Source organism: Callorhinus ursinus, unplaced genomic scaffold (genome assembly GCF_003265705.2).
Source record: "Callorhinus ursinus isolate GAN/ISIS: 27379988/994484 unplaced genomic scaffold, GSC_fseal_2.0 scaffold4, whole genome shotgun sequence".
Taxonomy (NCBI): Eukaryota; Metazoa; Chordata; class Mammalia; order Carnivora; family Otariidae; genus Callorhinus; species Callorhinus ursinus.
Window position 1 is genome coordinate 35,288,243 of NW_027397066.1, and position 18,735 is coordinate 35,306,977.

General features: G+C 41.1%; 1 protein-coding gene across 10 annotated transcripts in view; it reads left to right on the forward strand.

Moving 5' to 3' along the window:
* LOC112835727 (glutaredoxin domain-containing cysteine-rich protein 1) overlaps positions 1-18,735 on the forward strand; it is a 300,261-nt gene that overhangs the window by 129,933 nt on the left and 151,593 nt on the right. For 4 of the 10 annotated variants that reach the window (XR_012377895.1, XR_012377894.1, XR_012377896.1 and 1 more), the window contains one exon: positions 13,500-15,888. The exons of 5 other annotated variants lie outside the window; for them this stretch is intronic. The gene's annotated coding sequence lies outside the window, so the exon portion shown is untranslated. Of the gene's footprint in view, positions 1-9,947; positions 10,086-13,499; positions 15,889-18,735 lie in introns of those variants that run through there. One more of the 10 variants, XR_012377903.1, reaches the window with a different exon arrangement.

The window sequence follows — 18,735 nt, forward strand, 5'->3', positions numbered from 1 at the left end:
CTATAAGAGGCAGGTCTCTCTTTATATACTGTGAGTTCTTAGAAGGGCATTAAAATATTTCAACATCAAGTATCTTAATTAAACAAGTAATGCAGATACCACAGGGTCGCTATCTGGGGGTATAATTGATGGACATCCTCCTCAGGTGTTCACACCATTGCCTTGCTGCATGACATCAGGCAAGTTACTCAATCTCTCTGTAAATCCAAATTTACTTTTTTTAGAGCGGGGATACTTTTTTTTTAAAAATATTTTATTTATTTATTTGACAGGGAGAGAGAGACACAGCGAGAGAGGGAACACAAGCAGGGGGAGTGGGAGAAGGAGAAGCAGGCTTCCCGCAGAGCAGGGAGCCCGATGCAGGGCTCAATGCGAGCCTCGATCCCAGGACCCTGGGATCATGACCTGAGCCGAAGGCAGACGCTTAAGGACTGAGCCACCCAGGTGCCCAAGAGTGGGGATAATATCTTTAGTGACTTTAATACCTGGCCAAAAATTCTATGGCATACTTCCATCAGTTGATTGAGTCTATGTCCCCTTGCCTTTGAAATGGGTGGGCTTGTGACTGCTTGACCAATAGAATACAGTGAGGTGACACAATGGGACTTCCAAGGGCTAGGTCATGAAGGTCATGGGGCTGCCGTCTTGCTCATAGGAATACTTGCTCTTGGAGCTCTGTACATCCATGTGAGAAGTCTTAATATCCTCAGTGCACCAAGTACTACGGTTGACAGTCTAAGATGAGCCCAGCCTTCCATCCGTCTCCACCAAGGTGCTTGACGTGAAAGTGTGATCATCTTGAGCCCTTCAGACTTGTCCATCTGTCAGCCAGATACCACTGAGCGACTTTCATCGACATCATGGAGAAATTTCACCCAGCTAAGTTCTGCCTCAATTTCTGACCCACAAAATCATAAAGTATAATAATAATTGTTGCTTTAAGCCACCATGTTTGGATAAGTAAAACACTGTTTCATCCATTGTGAAGGTTACTGTAAGACTCTTAGCTCAGGGCCTGACTTCTAGTAAATACTTAATAAATGTTTACTCTTATTTTTATTTTTTGAGCATCTACTGTGATCACAAAACTGCATAAAGTGTTTTGAGGCATAGAAAAGCAAAGGCACATTCTTTGCTTTTATAGTTTTGGAAGTGGCAGTGAAAATGGGTACATATGAGAAGATAATGTATCTACCATTAGTGTAGTAAATACTATAACTGTCGGAAGAGTTCAAAGAAGGGTGAGAGAATCACTGTGAAGAAGGTGGCTCTTGCACTGAAACTGAGGCATCATCTTCAGAGAGAGGAAGGGAATATTTGTTGACACAGAGACTGTGTAAGATAGTTTATCTGATTTGGGACGAGGGGTTGTATTTGAACTCCCATTTTATAGATTAAAAAATGAGAGAGGTGATGCATGTGTTTTTTTTTATTTCTAAGATATCTTTTTTTATTTTTATAGGAGAAAAGGGATTTTTAATTGATTAAAAATATAACACATATTAAAACCGTTGGGAATACAAATAAAATCCTATAGAAACACACATGTATACTAGTCTATGCAACCACACATAGAATATATAGACTTCTATTTCCAACAAATAGAGGATATTATCTTTGTTTCCAAGCTACTAGGTACCATTTATAATATTTTGCTATGTATTATCATATAACAAGAACAACACAATAAATTCCGAACTCCCAAAATGATACAAGCCACAGTATTTAACATGAAGCAAAAGAGTAGACATTAATAACTAAAATATAAACACAAGAAACTTTGCCATTAAAAGGCACTATCTTAAAAGACTCTTGGGTGAAACAGAAATCAAAATTGCAGAGCACCTGGGTGACTCAGTTGGTTAAGCATCTGACTTTGGCTCAGGTCATCCTAGGGTCCTGGGATTGAGTCCCACATGGGGCTCCATGCTCAGCAGGGAGTCTGCTTCTCCCTCTCCCCCTGTTCTCTCTCTCTCTCTCTCAAATAAATAAATAAAATCTAAAAAAAATACAAAATTGCAACTACATGCTGGATATGTCCTATATCTTGATCAACATGGTGATTTTATGTATACATTTGGGTGTGTGTGTAGTTGGTTCTTCCCATAGGAAGTTCCATGGACTTCTTATGTTTCCAATTTGTGTTCTTCCCTTACAACTATGATTGTTTCATTATTTCTTAGAAATTTTTATTAGAAAGGTGGATTATAACCTCCGGTTCACCTTGTTGGAGAGGGAGGGATTCTTGCTCTAGAGCTATTGGGATGGCGGGACACAAAGCAAGAGACAGCTGAGGTCAATAGCAGTTCATGAAGGGGAAGGGCACACTGCACACTCTGCAGGACCACACAGACTTGTGCTCAGGAGCAGAGTAAACAATGGGGGGGTGGCGCTGTGGGACTTAGGCTTTACAGAATCAGCAATGACCCCTGGTTCCCATGGGAAGATATAACTCAGCTGATTTGAATAATTCTGAGGGCTTACAGGGAACTGAAAGCCATCCTCAGGGATAACCAAGAACTGTACTGGTCTTTTTGGTAAGGAGGGTCTTTAGGCTAGGCAACCTTAGTACAGGACTAGATGGGGAGGAGGGGAACCTGTGCTTAGGCTGTTTGAGGCCCTCCTGATTTTACCAGATACATAAATTTTAAAAGGAGCACATTGATACTGAGGTTTAATTTTCAGCATTATACCCCAATATAACCTGCTTAGGATGCCAAAGTCAATGAAAAGTGGAGCTTGGATTTGAACCCAAGTGTGTCTGGACCCGTCTGTTCATCTGGCTCATAGGGTATGCACTGGATGCAGATGAAGGAGAGAGCAAGTGTATGAATACCACTGAGTGAGTGCCGCTTCTTTTTATGCCATCCTCTCTTTCATTGAATTTAATCTAATTACAAGGCACCCAATACCCTAAGAATGCTCATGGGTATTATATGACAGTTATAAACGATGCATTGGTGGAAGGGTACACAGGTGACTACTTTTGCAACTTTCTGTGAGTCAATAATTATTTCAAAATTAAAAATTAAAAAAAATGCTCATGGGGCCTAAGATTCTAAACTATGGTCCTAGATTTGGCAATAGTCACTGTAATCACTATAGGGCAGCAGAGTTGTGGTTGATCTTGCAATGATTGGTCTAACACTTTTCACTCTTTCATATTTCATGTCCTTGTATGCTTCCATATCAGCCTAATTCCATGGTAATTATTAAAGTCACTCTCTTGCACCACTCTTTATGGTCTTTGTAGTCACTGGCTAAACCCTAGCCCTGGTTAAATCCAGCTCTGCTGTGTCCTTACCTGGAGACCTGGGTCTTGCTGAAGAAAAGTACACATCCAGGTTGATTGGTGTCATTTTAAACTCATGACCCTGACCCTCTAGTGGTCCTTTAGAGCTACCTGGTACCATAGAATCTATGTTTATGTCTCTCCCAAAATTCGTATGTTTAAATGTGACTCTCAGTGTAATGGTATTTAGGAGGGGGGACCTTTAGGAGGTGATTAGGTCATAAGGGTGAAGCCCTCATGAATGAGATTAGTGCCATTATAAAAGAGACCCCACAGAGCGCTCTCACCACTTTGCCCATCTGAAGACACAGCGAAAAGACAGCTGTCTTCAAACCAGGAAGCAGACCCTCACCACCAGGCAGTGAATCTGCTGGTATCTCACCTTGGATTTTCTAGCCTCCGGGATTGGGAGAAATAAATTTCCATTGTTTATAAGCCACTATATTCTGTTATAGCAATCCAAGTAGACTAAAACACCTGGCAATTACTCTTCACTTCCGCACTTTCCTTGATGTCAAATACATGTACCTTCTCTTCTTTTCTGAAATCTCCAGCGTCTCCTTTCCTGACCCCATGCTTGGCTTTTTATTTCACTGTTCAAATTGATGGAACCAGGAAAGACCTTCAGTGAGCTCCTAGGACCAGCCTTTTACCCACAGATTTTACCTTTCATCCCACTGGTGTAATTGAGCTTTGCAAGCTAAGTGAGACCCACACTTCTGCCAGTGTGTTAGACTCAATCCACTCCCACCTACTCAAGTCCCACCACTTCTCCCTCAACTAGATTATTCCCATTCACATACAGATGTCATTATTTTTTTCCATCTAAAGAAGAACTTTCTTTGCCCCACCTTATCCTCTGACTTCCTGCTCCCCTTGCAGCAAAACATGTTGAAAGGATTTTCCAGACACACAAACCCTAAATCTTCCTCTCTGTCTTTTGAATTCAAACCAACCAGGCTTTTGACCCAGGTACCTCATGTCATGATCATCAGTGACATTTCACTGCTAAATTCAGGGGTCCATTGGCCTGTCAGCAGCATTTGATAGGCTTAATCACTCATTCTTTCTTGAAATACTTTCTCAACTTGGCTTCTAGCACAGCGTCTCCTGGGTTTCCTCCTGTACCATGATTGCTCCCTTCTCAATCTCTTTGGCTGGCTTCTTTCCCTCTACTTCTTGTCTTAATGTTAGAGTGCTCCACATCTCAGTTTTTGAACCTCTTCTCTCTCTCTTTCTGTATTCACTTCCCTGGTGAGCTTAAGCAATTTTAGGGCTGCAAATACTGTGCATGTGCTGGGACCATCAAAATTTATGGCTCCAGCTTGGATCTCTCCCGTGTGCTTCAAGTCCAGAATCATATGTCAAGATTTCTACTTTGTCTGATAGGAAGATCAAATGTCACATATCCAAAACCAAAGATCCTGATCTTTCTCCCAAACCTCAATGTTTTACAGTTACCTCCTACTCAGTTAACAGAAACCCCACAACACTCTCTTTTCCTCACACTTCTCACTAAGTTGGTCAGCAAATATTTTTGGTCACACATTGAAAAACGTACTCTAACCTGACAGTTTCTCACCCCCCACTGCCACCGCTCTTGTCCAAACCACCATTGTGGATTATTGCAGAAGTTCCCTGCGTGGGAAAAATCTTGTGCCCTACCTCCCATCCTCCAGCCTACCTATTTTACTCTAGCCATTGCTTCCACACCTGGCTGCTTGTGAGTGTGACCTGGTGGTAGCTCCCCTCAAATTATCTCTAGCTTTCTCATCTCTTGCTTTCCTCTAGAGTCTCTTTGCCTCCCCTAAGTGGGATATCCATGGGAACTTGCACATTCTTTTGCTTTCCATTTTCAGAACTGGAAGCCAAAGAGAATTACATCTCCATGGGACAGCACTTGGCCAGTGGGGAATGAGAGCTGGTGGGAAAAAACTCCCTCTTCCATCTTTTGGGTAGAAAGTCTTCAGAGGCTTCCCTGCATGGAACCCCACTTGCTCACAGCAGCTATCTTCATAAAGCTCTCCCCTGGCTCTAGTTCCCTGTTTTATTTTTCTCAGCTGCCCAGTCCTATCCTTTGGGGTCACTTTACAAAGTCAGCTATCTGTGGGCAGCCATCACCCATTTCGAGCACTGCTTTTGGGGAAACCCAGGCTAAGCCCCCTTCTAGGTGGTCCCCTTCTTCCATTCTTGCCCCATGCAGTCTAGTCTCAGCTGAACAACTAAAGTGATTCCTTCTGAGACATTGATCTAATTATGCCACTTCTCTGTTAAAAATTTCTCATGGCTTCCCATCTTATGCAGAGTCAAAGTGGAAAAGCATTACAATGCCTTCACAGGCCCTACTAAATCTCTCCTTTCTGACCTAATCTACCTCTATGTTATCCACTGGTCACTTCCATCTCGTATCACTGGTCTCTTTGCTGTTCCTTGAACACACCAGGCATACTTCTACTTCAAGGGCCTTGAGCTTGCTGTTCCCCTTTCCTCCAGTTCTCTGCATGGCTCCTGTCCGTCACCTCCTTCAGATCCTTATTCAGATGTCACCTTCTCAAGAAGGTCTACCCTAGCCATTCTGTTTAAAATTGGAAACTCTATTTGCCAACATAATATTCTCTTTGCTTGTTTTGTCTTTCTCCATAGCACTCATTTCTCATTTAACATTTAATATTTAATTATTTTAGTATGTTGTTATTTATTTTTTAGTCTAGTTCCATAAGGATGTAAGCTCTCGGAAGGGATTTTTGCTCATTTTCTTCATCCTGTATCTTCAGTGCCAAAAATAGTGCCTGGCACATAGTAAACATTTAATGTATATTTGTTGAATGAATGAATGAAGGAATAAATAGGCATCTTTTTGGTGTTTCAGGCATCTAGGCAGCTATAAAGATGGTCACATTAGAGGCAATAGACATATTCTCCCCTTATCTTCTTTATCTTTTACTCTGTTTATAGTGTCTCCCAAATTCAGAAGTCTGAGTAGAGCCAACATACAACAGGAATCTCTATGGAAGCCTCTGATATTTATTAGCTACTGAATGAAGTTTTCTGTATGTCACTCTGAGAGGTAGAACTAAGTAGAAGGAAGAGTATTCCTTATAGACATTATTTGATTTGGGGGTATCTTCTACTTAGGTAGAAGATCCAGTTGTGTAAATGAAGTGACAGAAAGCAATGAAGATGCTACTGTCCAAATGTCTTGATTACTTTCTTACGACTGAAATCCACTAGTAGAGATAAAGAGACATTGCAATTTCTGCTAAAATTGAATACCTGGGAGATATAACAAGCAATTAACAGTTATTTTCGTGCGATTACAAATTGTTTCTAATAATATTTCTACTCTAGTTTTTGCCACATTCACTTCATTAATACATTTCATTTTATTCATTTCATTAATCTTCCATGGCTAATTCAGATGCCATCAAAAAAGAAAATTCACACCACGCTTTCCCTCAAAAGCATACTCTTTCTTACTTAATTACTATTATTGTGTTTTAGCAAGCTATTGCTGCAAACAAAGCTAAGATTTTTATGGTGAAAGTTTTTGAACCTAGGGCAACCGTAAATTTCTAATTAGATTGTCATAAAATCATTTATATTTATAATTAAATTTGAAAATTAGAGCCAGTAATTTGGGTCTGATTCGAGGTATATTTATTTATGTCTTCCTATTATCTAGAACATATTGGCCATTCATTAGAACCTCTCTCAATGTCATTTGCCATTGATTGGGAACTTCTGAATTCAGCTTGTTTTACCAATCTAGACCTACTTTGCAATGTAGTCAAAGTAACTTTATTTTATATACGTTATGGGTAGCAAATGAAAAGCAAGCATGAGTTAATGCTTTTGGCTTGGGGTACAGAATATTTCAGAACTTAAATAAGTCTTCTTAATGTGTGGTTATAATGATATCTTAATATATAAAGGCAGTTGGTCTAACAAATGCTAATTTTTCTCAAAGGAGGTAGCCTGCAAAAACAACATCATAAAAATACATTACAGTGCAATTCTACAGATCATGTTAACTTCAGAATTTCTACATAAAAACAGTAATAGGGGACTCAGGTCTTGCCCACTAACTAGCAGGAAGCTCATACCCAGATCTTTCCCATCGAGACTGGTGGTTTTGTGAGTTTTTCACATGTGCTCTGAGCATTCTCTTTCTAGACAGAGTGCTACAAGAATTGAGGGAAAGGGGGAAAGGGAGGAGTACACTCCTAGAAATGGGAACATTTACTGCTCACTGCTGACATTACTGTTTATTAGTAAACATGCAGAGTCTGTGAAATACAGTTCCTGTGGCCAACACCTATTTTCTTTTCCTCTGCTTCCCAGTGACCCATGGTTTACTTTTCAACTTGCTTTTAAAAGGACGTCATCTTGGGACGCCTGGATGGTTCAGTCGGTTAAGCGTTTGCCTTCGGCTCAGGTCATGATCCCGTCCCGGGATCAAGCCCCATGTTGGGCTCTCTGCTCAGGGGGGAGCCTGCTTCTCCCTCTGTCTGCCCCTCCCTGTGCTTGTGCGCTCTCTCTCTCTCTCTCTGACAAATAAATAAAATCTTTAAAAGGACGTCATCGTATTCTACATTTAGGGTGAGGCAGTGGTGGGGGCAGCTGGTGAAAGGTGGAATTAGGTATAAACTAGGAGCAGGCAGCAGTGGGAGCCGGATTGTATGAAGCCAGATAGAAACTGGTGGAGAAAAGTCAAGTAAAGTGAAGGCCATAGAGGCAGAAAGGTTCAAACAGTGACAGGTTGTCCTGAATACACAGAGGCCCAGCCTGCCCAAGGTGACACTAGGGAAGTAGGTGGAGATTGTGGGGTCCATATACTGCTTGGTAAAATCCATAATTGAAATATGAAAGCAACTTTTTACAGATGTTGTGGGACTGGATTGTTACCAGATATTGGCACTTCAGTGGGCCGGTTTAATTCTAATTTGGTGGCCATAGGTGCAGCACTTTTACAGCAGGCTCTGTCTAGGAACGGGAGAAGTAAATTGACTACTGAAGGGATTTTAAGGCTGCTGGAAAAGTCCTCTGCAATCTGCTCCCTAAAATACTTTCCTTGCTTTCTGATGCCTGAAATGCCACAAATGGAGTTCCAGATTTGCCCTTATGTTTCCTTTCTCTGTGAAAATAAAATAACAATAGAGACTCACCTGGGGAGATACTAGAAACATTGCCATGCTTGGGCCGGACCCCACAGTGTCTGCTTTGATCAGTCTGGTTAAGGCCCAAGTATTGGTGTTTGTTAAAGTCCCTGGGTAATTTTAATGTGCATCAGGGTTCATTCACACTGTCAGTGGGCCACTAAGATGGGCTCATTTGCACCTGAGATATCTGAGTGTGGGCATTTTGTTTTTGTTTTAGATCAGATATCTTCCTGAAAACCAGGTTACTAGAAGGGAGAAAGGCAGTAAAGGAAGAGAATTCTGGACACTAAGGGAAACTGAGTGGTCAAACCAAAGAGAGACTCGGAGTGGAAGACATGGGGATTCCAAAACCAAGCGCTGTCCACTTCACTGTGCTCGAAAGCCAGGCTTGTTAGTATTGATGACAAACAGTGAAGAAATGCCACGCAGAGGCACCTGTTGCCTCTCTCCCCTTCCCTCGGGCATGCCAGCTGCCGTCCATATGTAGGTCAGGGGCTTAGGGAAGCGGTGCCCACACCGATCTGGAGGCAGCCCGGGGAGTTTGAAGATGCCGTTGCCCCAGTGGCTGCCACTCTGCAAACTTATCCGGGAGATGTATCATCTCTCCTTTGATTTGAAGTTCTAGATTAATGGGCCTGAAAATCGAATTAGCTCAGTGACTGTTCAAAGATCCATGGTGAAATGAAAACAAGCCGGCCTAGAAACAACCTGTGGTGAGTTGTCGCAGAAGCTTTTCGGCTTGGAGTTTTCAGGGTTAAAGTGAATCTGAAAGGTTGCCGTTATAGCTAAAATGTTACAAAATAGTCTCAAGTGTGGAATGTCATAAAGTGAGCAACTGATACCTAGACATTCTTTCCTCCCAGCCATCAATCCTTTGCTTTTCTTTGCTTAGATACTCCTCAGGTTTTCAAAGCAGCAAGAGCAGTCAAAGAAAATAAATTAATTGAAAGTGGGCTAAAGCTAGTCTTTGTGAGGAGTTAACTTATCCTTTTAAATTGCTTGAGGTCCTAGAAATGTTTTCCCCTTATAATAAAAAACTGAGGCATCTGATTAAGTTGGCTTCCTGACCTTGCTTTGGAATGGGTCCCTCCAGGGGTGGATTTCCTTTCAGTAAAGCTAACGTGTCCTCTCACCTACACTAACTCTATCTGGGGCCCTAGCAATGTGTTCTTCTTCTTCTTCCTCTTTTTTAAAGATTTATTTATTTATTTCAGAGAGAGAAGGAGCGAGCGAGAGAGCATGGGTGGGAGGGGCAGAGGGAGAGAGAGAATCTCAAGCTGAGCTGAGCATGGAGCCTGATGCAGGGCTCAATCTCACGACCATAGGATCATGACCTGAGCCAAAACCAAGAGTTGGACGCTTAACCCACTGCGCCGCTCCCCCAGGTGCCCCTAGCAATGAGTTCTAATGGTCATATGTTTTGTAAAATTTGAAGAACATAAGGTGTTTTAACAGCAATCAGTTAAGACTACCTGTTCCCCTCCAGATTTCTCTCCTGGTGTGTGGTGTCAGAGCATGCATTTTTGGGGGATTCCGAGTAGCAGATTTATGAGCTACTTTGCATAGTTTGCTGTCACCTCAGAATAGACCTGCGTGATTGCTCATCATCCTGGCGTACATGTAAGCTAACCAAAGTATGCCCACTCTGTGATGCATCTGACATCTTATTTTTTTTTAAAGATTTTATTTATTTATTTGAGAGAGAGAATGAGATAGAGAGAGAGCATGAGAGGGGAGAGGGTCAGAGGGAGAAGCAGACTCCCCGCCGAGCAGGGAGCCCGATGCAGGACCCGATCCCGGGACTCCAGGATCATGACCTGAGCCGAAGGCAGTCGCTTAACCAACTGAGCCACCCAGGCGCCCGCATCTGACATCTTAACTTAAAAGCACGGTAGCGTGATATGAACCAGCTCCAGAAATATGGAGGAAAAGGGGTGAAAGGAAGCTTGAAATACATGGAGCCAGATACTATGCTATGGAAAATTTTTCCAGCTGTCAGTCACATGTAGAAAATTGTAAATGGAGGACTCAAGTCACACTGACACCTAATTAAAGCAGTTCTTTCTAGTCAATAACACTCCATCTTTTTTTTTGGGGGGGATGAGAATTACACGAAATAGAACTTATGGAAATTCCTCTGTTTATAGGACATAAATCTAAAGCAGTAGGACAAACTGGTGAAGTTACGTATTTTGCTCATTCTAGCACATCAGATGGCACCTTCGCGTATCTCATATGTCTTACCTCAGTGAAGTTTGGCAGTTCCAGACCAAATGGCAGATAAAATTGCCTTCCATAGAGTAAAGCAATCAACTATGCTCAAAGAAAGACTGATTATTCTGCCAGTCCCTGTATTTGGGTAATGTTTCAAAATTGTGGCGTGAAGAAGTGATCAAAGAGAATGCAGCCAGAAAAATGTAGGAGAAGATAGTATAGAGGTATTTCTGGAAGTTGATAATAAATGTATTATTTTTCAGGATTTTGTAATGTTTTAATTTTCTTTAGATTTATTTATTTATTTTTATTTAGAGCGTGGGTTGGGGGAGGGGCAGAGGGAGATGGAGAGAGGGGATTTCCAGCAGACTCTGCGCTGAGCACGGAGCCTGACGTAGGGCTCGATCTCACAACTTTGAGATCATGACCTGAGCCAAAATCAAGAGTTGGACGCTTCACTGACTGAGCCACCCAGGCGCCCCTGTAATGTTTGCATTTTTAGTCAGCTTTGAAAATTTTATAATTTGCTGTGGCTTCGTTCGTTCTAACTAAATAGCCCTTTTACGCTTAATCTTATGTTCTCAATTTTGTGTTCTTTTCTTAAAGAAGGAGCTTCCAAATTGTGTAAGTGTCAGGCTGGACAGAACCTGGATCTGTCCCTCTCTCTTGTGGCAGCAATTTTTACATGGTATGGACGAGCCAGAAAGTATGAGTATAGAAGGGAATTGTGGTCCCTGAGCTAATACTTTTCCACTTGGTCAAGAGTCAGAAGCTGGGTTCTCTTCTGAGCTCTGCCATTTATTGGCTGGGTGGTCAGACCCACATCTCTGAGGGAAAGGAGAGGGGAGAGAAATGCTATTTATTGAGCATCTAGTAGTAAAATGCCAGGATCCTACCAGTACTTCTTCTTTATACAGTATCTCACTTCATCTTCACAACTGAGAGTTATGAGAGCGGAGGAAGCCATGATGAATGGAAAGATGGAGAACCTACATAAGTGAGCGTGCTGAAATTAGAACATAGATCTAGCTGGCTTTATGGACTGTGATTTTTGCCCTGACTTATAGATTTAAGATTCTAAGCTTCCTCAGCCATAAAATGAGGATAATTAAGTCTTATTTACCTGCTTCCCAGTGTTGTGTCAGCCATCAATTGAGGGAGCCTGTGAGAAAGTACCTTAGATATTATTCTGTAGATATGAAATAACATTATTGTTTGAGGATCAGAATGCAGCCCATATGATTTGGGGTATTCAGTTATTTAACAGCTCTGAGACACTGCAGCAAGTGAGGCTTCTTAAATATGTTTCACAGCTAGTAGAATGGCACATGTTCTGTGCCCACTGGGGTTAGCTGTTTCCTGCTCGGACCCCAACAGGGATGTGTCCCTTCCTACTATGCAAGTTCTTGATTCCACATCTGGGCAGAGAACAGAAGTGTGGAATGATGATCACAATGGTAAAAAGAAGATGCAGAGCTTAGAGCTGAGTTTGGAGAAAAAAAATGGCACTGAATAGACAGCATATGGGAGGAAGTCATCATCCAACAAAAGCAGTAATTAAAGATTTGGTCATTTCCATGAACCTCGTACATTTGCAGAGTCTCAGAATAATGTGGTAAAAGTATTACAGGCTCAAATCCCAAGGTTACCACCAGAATTTTCAAGAAGATAAATCCCAAATTGGACCAAAACAGAGTCTATTCTCTTGGCTGGTTGGTTAAGGAGAGTAATTCCTGATAATTCCTGACTGAGAAGGAAGTTTGGTTAGCCTCAGGATGACACTGTTGAGTCATTTAGAGAAAGTTGTGTATGTTCATGTTCAAGTTAAGTGTATCTGAATATGTATGGTTTCTTCTGTTTAGTAGTTCTCAATGAAACTACTGTTTTTCTTCAGCTGATATGAATTTAAAAATCATTCTAGGTATTTTCATAGATAGGTGCTTGAACTAGGTAGCTCATACCTAATTATTTAGTCAAGATTCTGGCTTCTGGAACAGGATCAGAAGAAGTACTCAACAAGGCTTATTATTGCATGTGCTACACGACAGGGCAGACTGAGAGGCGGGTTCAATCCCTTGATGCCTTTTCAGATGGAAATTTTAAAAATATATTTTGAAACTTTTATGTAGTGGAGGTGGTGAGAAAATCTTTTTTCTAAGAAGTTATGTGGACAGAATCATGTATTCATTCATTAATACCAACCAAAATATTTGTTACACTGTTTCCTATTTTATCTGCTTCTTATCCTATTTCCCTTCTATAATTTTCAAACTTATAGACATTATAGAAGTGTAGAGGTGTAAGACAATTTCTTAGAAGACACAGTACAGGTTTCCAATTTAGTTAGCTAAATTATTCATTCCCCAGAAGCAAACCTATGTCTGACTTTATTTGGTTTTAGAAACAGCTCACTTTGCTGACATTGAACTCACTAAAATTATATATGGGTAGGGAAAAATTACTCAAAAGATAATGTAATGTAGTAAAGAGTGTTTTTAATTTTGACTTGATTCTATCTACTTTAATGGGAGTGAGACCAGTTTACACTCTGTGAATTTATCCCAGTGAGGCTCTAGCATGCATGAGAAATCAACATCCCAGGTAACCTCCAACCACCAGCTATGTTTTCATAGAGAAATAGGTGCTGGGACTGGAGGGTGTGCATGAAATCCTTGACCCTGAAATGGGCAGGAAGTTTAGGATGATTCTCAATCTTGGCCTGGAAGTTGATCTGGGCTGAGAAACTGAACTCTTTTTCCTGAAGAGAGATAGTGCCTCGAGATCTGTGCATCCCTAAGGGGAAAAGCCTTGCTGACCTATGCATGTTATTGCAGGTGGACGTGTGATTGTGAAGACTTCAGAGGGACACTGTGATCCTCCCTCTGCTTCAGAGAGCCCCAGTCCAGCTTCTGCCTGATGTTTGCAGAGGGGACCGAAGAGCTTCCAGTTCTCACATCTCTCTCTGCAAACAGCAGTACTTCCTACCACTTGTGGGTTTCCATCGCTCCCCTGTACCCTATTAGCTTGGTGTATAAATAGACTCATGGGTGTGCAAAGGAAATAATCACAATCTGAGGGGGCCCAGCAGAGTCTCTGAGTTAAAACAAGCAGAGGGTGGGGGGAGAGAGAGAAGTGACAGGAGAGAGAGAGAGTGGAGGGGGAGAAAGAGTGGAGAAGAAAAGAGGAGAGGGGAGGGGAGGAGAAGAGGGGAGGGGGAAGGGAAGGGAAGGGAAAAGAAAATAAAGAGGAGGAGGGAGGGAAGAGAAAATTAGGGAGAGAGAAGAGAATCAGAATAGGAAAGCTTCTAGAATGATGATAAAATGGTTACAAGAATGACTATAAGAATGACCATGACAAAAATGATTTTTAATAGCTTTATAGAGACTTCCTGAAACTTAAAAATCTGGTAAGTTAAAAATTTAGAAACTGAGTGGATGAATTAAGGAGAGATTAGTCAGCATTGAGATCAGCCTGGAGGGCCAAGTGAAAGACACATTTCAAAACACAGCAAAAATACAAAGAGAATCAAATCGTGAGGAGAGGGCTAAGAGGTTTGGGGCAGAGCATCAGAAATTGTAAAATGTGGAGAACAAGGATCCTACAAAGGAGAAAAAGGAACCGGTAGAAGGAAACATAATAATCAAAATAACAGTAGGGAACAATCACACTGGCTGGAAAAAAGAAAAAAAGACTTGTGTATTCAGACTGAAAGTGCCCAGGCAGGATTGATTTCTGTAGCTGAGGGCTGGAGGTGAGAGGGAGAGAGAAAACAGGCGGGTGGCACTGGCTTTTCATTCTGCTCCCTGTCATACCCCTTCAGGAAGTACGTAGTGCTCTTGATGTGTCATGGAGGAACCTTGATATTTCCCGATAATGCCATGATGGTCTCTCCTTAAATTTCTCATGTGACATATAAGCCCTTGTTATGTTGGCTTCCACATCAACTATCATTACGTCATGGATGAAAAGGTTGTGGATAAGCATGGCTGCCATGTAAGAGAGTGGGTCCTGGTATGTGAGTTATTTTGAGCTGTGGGTTTGGAGATACAAAATTGGCTTGAAAACTGGGTTTGGTGTTGGGAAATGAAGAGGGTGAATTTCTCTGCAATTAGGACAAATTTGGCAAATCGCAAATAGTCTGGAAAGGAGGCGTGAGATTGTACGTAGCCGGGATTTGGTGTAGGGTGAAGTATCTGATGAAAACTTCCACAAGGAAATGATCCAGAGGTGATAATAAAGAAAGGCGTCTAATGTCTAATGCTCTTGGAATTGTGTTTCTGTGCCATAAACTCTTCAGGGCATAAACTCTTCCCTCATAGTACATTAAATCTACTATTATTAGGAATACCACTCTATGTATTTGAAGCAGAAAGAGGTTTCCTACACAAACGTGGGTGCTTAGATAATAATTGGTGAGGCTAAAGGAAGAAATCTAGGTTGCATTTCCAGAAATGTCTTTAGGAAGAGTGGATCGTGGTCCTACTAGGTGACAATTGTCTCTAAAGCCTCCATTGCAGCCTTGCTGGAAGCAGGAAGCCTCCACTGTCGCAAAACCTGCCTCTCAACCCAGGGAGCTGGACAGCGGACCCTGGAATGCTGATGTTGGAGAATCTTACATTTCCGTGACCTTTCCTGACAGCAGCCACAGCCAACAATCAGGAATATGGTGTTCACTGTATTTCTGCCTTTGGAACTTTGTCAAAAGGCATCTGTTTAGCAGAGCCTAATTTACTAACTATAGCACCCAGCAGGCATTTGGTGTAAAAGTTAGGAGAGACAATACAGAAAATGCAGCCAAGGGCTGATTTCGCAGGGTCAATGAAGTAGAGACAGAGGGATAATTAGTATTAGTACATTAGATGGTGTGGGGGGGCAGGAAGGTAATTCATAAACAGGAAATCGGGGTGGGAGGAAGCAGGATCTGGGGAATGGAATAATCATGATGCCTCAATCTAGAGTACAATTGTCTTTGGGTAATTTTGATTATCTTAGGGTGCCTTAGGATGAGTTAGGGTCGTGGAATGACTCTACCACCTCCTATCCCCAACTCATGGCAAACATTAAGAATCTACAATGAGGGGCACCTGGGTGGCGCAGTCGGTTAGGTGTCCGACTCTTGGTTTTGGCTCAGGGTGGTGAGATTGAGCTCTGCGTTGGACTCCCCGCTCAGCACGGAGTCTGCTTGAGATTCCCTCTCCCTCTCCTTCTGCCCCTCCCACTCATGAGCACGCTCTCTCTCTTTCAGATCAATCAATAAATCTTAAAAAAAAAAAACTACAATGACCTGCGGCTCCACGGGCTTTAGAAACTTCAATTAAATTCTTTTTTTTTTTTATAAAATCTTTTTTTTTTAAAGATTTTATTTATTTATTTGACAGAGAGAATGAGAGACAGAGAGCATGAGAAGGGGGAGGGTCAGAGGGAGAAGCAGACTCCCCGCTGAGCAGGGAGCCCGATGTGGGACTCGATCCCAGGACCCCAGGATCATGACCTGAGCCGAAGGCAGTCGCTTAACCAACTGAGCCACCCAGGCGCCCTTCAATTAAATTCTTTAGAAATTCAATTTACTGATTTACTGGAGTTGGCACTAAGAGAGAAATGAAACCTATTTGCTATCCTGCTTGTCAGTACTTATGAAATAAACTTAAATAGTCTAACTTGCTGCAGTATCACAGAGCTGTTATTGTTTAAAACTTATGACCAAAGTCAAGTGGGCTGCACACAGAGCTACGGGCCATAAATATTCTTTCCTATTTGTAGAATTTATTAGAAGGCAGTGGCTATATATGGCTATAGTTAGAAAACAACAAGCAAACAACAAAGGATGCTAAGAAGTGAGGCTGGGCATACACTCCTGTGCTTCAGAGTGGCTGGTGGTCAAGTCCGTCAGGCAGAATGGTCTCTAAGAATTAACAGAACCATTAGCTCCATTGAAGTGACTTACCATAGCACTTCTAGCAATCTATTATATTGTTCCACATTGTTGATGGTCTTAAGAAACTTGTTTTCATCTTAATATCAGAATACTGATGACGTGCTAAAAAGTTTCCTATGTAACATATGTAAGTGTGTATGTATGCTCTGAGTTGAATTGTGTTTCCCTGAAAGTCGTATCTCCTATCCCCCAGTACTTGAGAACACGACCTGATTTGGAAATAGGGTCACTGCCGATGTATTTATGGAAGTCACGATGAGGTCATTAGGGTGGGCCCTAATCTAGTGTGACTATTGTCCTTATTAAAAGGGGAACTATGTACACAGATATACAGGGAGGACATCATATGATGATGAAGGCAGAAGTTGGGATAGTACTTATAGAAGTCAATAAATGCCAAAGATTACTAGCAAGCCACCAGAAGCTAGAGGGGAGGCATAGAAGAGATTCTTTTTCACAGCCCCCAGAAAGAAGCAACTCTGCTGACACCTTGTTCCCGGACTTCAGCCTCCAGAACTGTGAGACAATAAATTTCTGTTGTTTATGCCGCTCAGTTTGTGATACTTTGTTATGGTAGTCTTAGCAAATGAATACAAAGTCTAAAAATTCTAAAAAGCATATAAAATAATTAACTGATAAAGTAAAAATTAAGAAAAATGGACATAATGACATTATGTATACTGTGCATACACTCTGGGGCCAATTAGGTATCACCTTTCCGGATGGTGGGACTTGGGCCACAAATTTCAATATGGCTGAACCAGCTGTAAGGAAATTCTATGCTGATATAAATCAGTGAAGAATTTTAAAAAGATATCTAACCTCTTAGGAATGATACGAAAAATTCTGATTAGAAACAGAACATTTGAAAGTGATCTTTACTCAAAGAACATGGAGCAGGAATGGAAGATGAGTCAGAAGTAGAAGGTTAGTGTCATTTCAAAAACTGTATGTAGACATATGACTTCATTTCTGACCTAAAATTTCCTTTGTGGTATCATAATAAAAAAAAAGATAAAAAGATAATCCCCAACTTGAGAGGACTGTCTAGAATGAAAATTACCTGGACTTTGGACATTTAGATTTTCATGTGAAATTGACTCTGCTTTAATTATATACCCAAAACAGGCTGGTAAATAGATCAACTGGTGCATACAGTCCAGAGGTGTCTGTCCCAAAAAAGGTATAAAGAGACCACACCACTAATTCCTCCTTGAGGAGAACTCATGTCCAGTCTTTTCCTTTGCATTCATAACCAAATCTTTACACACCACACCTATTGTATTTTGTAGCAAATCTAGGGTGTTTGATTCTCCATATAGGGGAAAGCATTTTTATTAGTTTATAAACCTCTGGCAGTTATACTGAAAAGTTTTTTTAAACTTTTTTTCTTCCAGAGCCCCCACATTTCTGAATATTTTCTGAGAATGTTTTTTTCTACTAGAGTACATACTTTGTAAGAAACAGGAAATTTCAGAAATGGGAAAATATTTTAACTTTCCATATCACATGGGAAAATTATTATATTTCCCTCCCCTTGGGTGAATTTACATCCTGTCAAAAATTATCATCTGAAGCAGTCAATAAAGATTTAAATCTAAGTGGGAAATTCTGTACTACAGAACAAATGAGGATTATTTTGCTTTCAGTCCAAGAAAGAAACCAAGAACTTCTTGGCATTAATTTGAACTAGGACTCAAAAAACCTTTTGAAAGTTATTTAAGTATTTATGAAATTCACTAGTAGTAGCTATCATTTATGGACTGTTTACCACGTGCCAAGCACTGTATTTAGGCCTTAGTCACTTATACCTACAGGATATTTATGAGGACCAAAATCCTGTATGTACAAAACTAGGGAAACTTGAAAGTTGCTGAGTGGATAGAGCTCAAACCCAGGGCTAGAGTCCCCTGTCCACTAAAAAACAAACCATACACTGTGTTCACATCTTTGAATGTCCTAACTCACTTAAAAATATTAAGAAGCCCCAAAAGGCTTTGTCTATTAAGAACGAATTAGTGATGGCAAACAATGAGAATTGGAATGTTCTACTTTGGAATGTAAAAGAGTTTAGTATGGTTATTACTGACATTGCAGTGGGTGGGGTCTTCTGTTCAATTATACCATAAGAGTTA